A 4,308-nucleotide genomic window follows, 5' to 3' on the forward strand; every position below is an offset into this window, starting at 1 on the left:
TGGAACCTGGTTGTTGAGAAGCCATGTAAGTTAGCAGGGTGATTAGAACAGTGTCACAACTCGTGGGCTGAATTTATTCTTGTCACAGCACTGAAGAGGGTCCTGCTGTAAAAGCTTCCAGTACAGGTTCAGCTGGAGAGGGAAGTTCTGGAACTGGGGACACATTTTGGCAGGTAAAACCTGTACTCGGTGGCTCCCTGTACTGGGAGCCTTTTGTACAGACATGTAAGTTAGCAGGGTGATTAGAACAGTGTCACAACTCGTGGGCTGAATTTATTCTTGTCACAGCACTGAAGAGGGTCCTGCTGTAAAAGCTTCCAGTACAGGTTCAGCTGGAGAGGGAAGTTCTGGAACTGGGGACACATTTTGGCAGGTAAAACCTGTACTCGGTGGCTCCCTGTACTGGGAGCCTTTTGTACAGAGCATTGCGTTTATCTGGCAGCCAGAATCATGTTTTACTTCCTCACCTCCATTTTTTCGGATAAAGTTTAAAAAAATGACACTTGTTAAATTTTTGTTCCTTAGAAGCATACCTTGAAAGTAGCCAATAAGGGACACGTGTTGCAGTCAGTCCGTATTAGAAGCTTCGTTACGGTTACCTACCTGGCACCTAGACTAGAACACGGAAATGTCTCTGCAGAGTGATGTTTGATACGCACATCTGTTAGAAATAAGGTCCCAGTTCAGCAAAGCAGGTAAACATAAGCTTAACTTAAAGAATTTTACTCCTAAATCAGTCTCTTACAGGAGCAAAATTAAGCTGTTGAGCACAAATTCTCTAATGAATTTGGGTCTTTGTTGGCTTTGCTTCAGCTTAGTAACTTTTTCCTCAAATTTTCTATTTTCATTATTTATTTTTTTAAAGTGTATGTTCCAGAATACTTCTAATGTCCCGCTTTCAGTGGAAACTGGAAGTGATAATACTAAATAACTGATAGTGAGAGAAATGTTCAATGCAACCTGCAAGGGCATTCCAAGTAGTACAGCGGTTCATGAAGCCATTAAGAGATGCCTGATCTCAAATGAAAGCATCAGCTTTGTTGTTGTTGTTGTTTTCACCGATACCTGAGCTCATCACACTGTAAGGAGTTGTATCCCTCAGCTTTTGGAAGGACTGCTGCAACCTCTGGGGCATCTTAATGGAAAACAGCCTGCCGAGCTGCACACAGAGTTCCTTCACGCTCGTCCCTGGGAATGAGCAGGTCTGAGTATCAGCACTGTCAGTTCAGGATGTAACTGCTCAGTCGTCGGCAGCATGGGTGCTGTTCTTGCCAGCCAGGTGTTCCTTAGCGGACAAGGCATGGATCCGTCTTGCTAGAAGTGAAGCAATCCTCCAAGTTGCCTGAACTGCTTTTCTGAGTGCTGCCTACAAACCCTTAACTACCACACGTGACGGCAACGACCTTTATGTTTGTAAAAGTGATTTAATCTTCCTTAAGGGATGGAACTAATTTCATTATTTTTTTTTGTGATAATATTTTTCATGCACTTTTTTTTAAAAAAAAAGGGGTTAGAAGTTAGTTCAGGCCCATGTTTTCACCTTTCCAATCTATGCATGTCATTGAGGTGCCCAGTTTGTTCCGTGTGCGTGCGTTTGTCTGTGGTTATTTATTACCAAGAGATGGGCACCTGAGGAAACACATGGCCTGAAGATCACAGCGTACGCAGATCCTCCAGATGTCAGCGGGAAATGCACGTGCTTATCACCTTAGAAAATGTGGCCTCTCGTATTCCGTTGAAGTACTTGAGAGGTAATACTAGAGTCATGTTTAATTTCAAAAAGCAGATCCAAACCACATTTTAGCCCTGATGCACATGTGTGTAAATAGACACATTTTTTACTTCTTTTTTTCCATTTATAGTATGTATTTGATTTAGACTCTGATAGAGAAAATTTTGTAATAAGCCATGTGCTAGCTGTGGTAGAACAAGTTTGTCCTTAGTTTCTCATATGACTGTAATATTCCTGGTATTCACATCTGTATCATGCTCTTACTATGTATTTGTCTGTGCAATATAAAAGCTGTGATTTGATACACAGCTAGGGTCTGGTTGTACATCACCTCTGTGTATACACACACACACACACACATATATGTATCCAAGGAGCAGAATCCCGAGCTTGCTTACACTGTGGTCAGCGTAAAGGTTGTTGCGCTTGATTTTACAGGGCACGAGTAACCGTGGAATGGCTTTGCAAACGCGTGGTAATTTCTACCATACCCTGCCGTGTGATGTCACGGGTGACACTTCGTTACTGCTTCCCCTTACAGTCTTGCTAAACGAAATACTAAACCGAAGCGCTAGTTCAAATCGAAGGAATGCATAACAGACTTGGGCTGCGTGAAAAATCCATATCCGGTATTGCGTATCGTGCAGGGGTTTCGGACCATGATCCCCAGAGCTTTCTGTGCCCTGTAAAATGGTGTAACCATATCAAATACACACTCTGTTTTGCCTCCTGCCTTGTTTACATGAAACAGAGGGTTTTCAGTAAAACTTTGCTATTAAACGCGGTGTAAGTCACTTACTGGTGGTGTTGCCACGGTTGCACAGGTGCGGGCTTTCCAGTGAGGAATTGTTGAAACAGCCGCATTACCAGACGTACAATATTAAGTTTTATGAAGGAGGTTGTGATAACATCCAACTTTTTGTGCAAAAAAATGCATGGAGGATTAAAGGGGATATTCTCAAAATAAACTAATTTCAGTGAAGCAACTGCTTCTATTGTTACAGAATCCGTAATAATTTTGGTGTGGATGACTTTGGGATAGAAAATGTTTTAACATTTTACATCATGCCTTTGATCCTGAAGTCTTATCGTTTATTTTTATTACATCCTCAAGTCCTGTCATTTACTTGGCATCTGTCACTGCGGCGTTTTCTGGAATAAACCTGTTTCGTGTACTGTACTCCACTGCGCAGGGCTCGGAGTGAGTCGGCGTACGCGTGCCCGTGACAAGCGGGAGCTAAGGGAGCGGGCCAGGATGGACTTATCCTGACCGCAGATTAACTAACGTCTGCTCTTCCTGGGAGCCCTGGGATCTTCCAGGGCTGCAGCTGGGCAAGACCCTGGGTTTCTAGTGCATTGGAATGCAGACTGCGTCAGTCACAACAGTGGTTTATCGCACGGGGTACAAGTGCTGTGGAGGTGAGTTAAGCGTCATTTCCTGCTGCAGGGCCTTTGAGGAAGGCCTTTACGCACAGGGGCTTTTACATGGCTTTGGATATTTTAGAATTGCATTTGTTGGGTATTTTTTCTTAGTATCTAGTTTTGGCGTCCTTCAGGTTTTCATCAGCTTTGTTAAAATCTCACTGCTCGGCAAGATCCCCCCTGAGGGCTACACTTGGTTGGTAAGCTGTTTCTCCGCAGTATGTAACAGCTGCAAGTGCTCTTGCATCTTTACCAAGAAGAGCACTGCAGCCAGATGATACACTTGACAGCTATTTTATAGCTCTCAGCATCTCCCCCATCCTCTGGGGTCTCGGAGATTGTCATCTCCCACCCCAGCCCGTTTATTTGCTAAGCCTGCATGAGGCATTTAGAGATTTAGGGACACTTTGCTCCCTCAAGCAGTGAGGAACTTGTGTCGGAGTTGCACATTTTATATTTTCTTGTATTTTTCTCTTACTTTGATACCCTTGAAATGACTGGATTATGGAGGCATGATAATCTCATGGCACTTGCATTCTGATCCAAGATTTTGGGGCCCTACACCCTGCTGGAAAAACAGAGTATTACCAGTGTGTGTCCTCTACTTCATTAACTCCTTTTACAGATTCTCAGTCAGATCTCCCAATGTAGGTACAAGTAGCGCAGGATCTACTGAATTTGTTAACCTTTAAATATTCACAGAACTGGTGCTGTCAAAGCCTGAAGGGTTTTGCTAGTTTGGTACGTGATCCAGCTGGGTTAACGTGGATTAATGCTCAGAGAAGTGAATCTGTCACAACTTGTATGCGCCCTTTCGGCCTAGGCACATATGTTCCTGGCTCATCTTTTATGAGCCGAGGTTCCCTTTCAAGGATGAGAAAGAGAACTGAAGAGCAATTTAGGAATCAAGTGAAGCATATGGTGGATTAAAGTTTTCAGGTGTCATAAGCTTCCTGGGAATGCCAAAAAAGAAAGCAAGTGTGAAAAGTTAAGTTTCACACGTTTGGACCAGTTGCTGGCATTGCCTTTGGAGTCAGGTCTGTAAGGATAAAAGGATACCTCTTGGAACGTGGTATCTCATCAGGCGATAGAAATTGCCCTTGCTAGGGTGGTATGTATATGTTACATGGACTGTGTTCCATTAAATTCCTGCT

The sequence above is a fragment of the Eurypyga helias genome, unplaced genomic scaffold, assembly GCF_000690775.1.
Source record: "Eurypyga helias isolate BGI_N326 unplaced genomic scaffold, ASM69077v1 scaffold720, whole genome shotgun sequence".
Lineage (NCBI taxonomy): Eukaryota > Metazoa > Chordata > Aves > Eurypygiformes > Eurypygidae > Eurypyga > Eurypyga helias.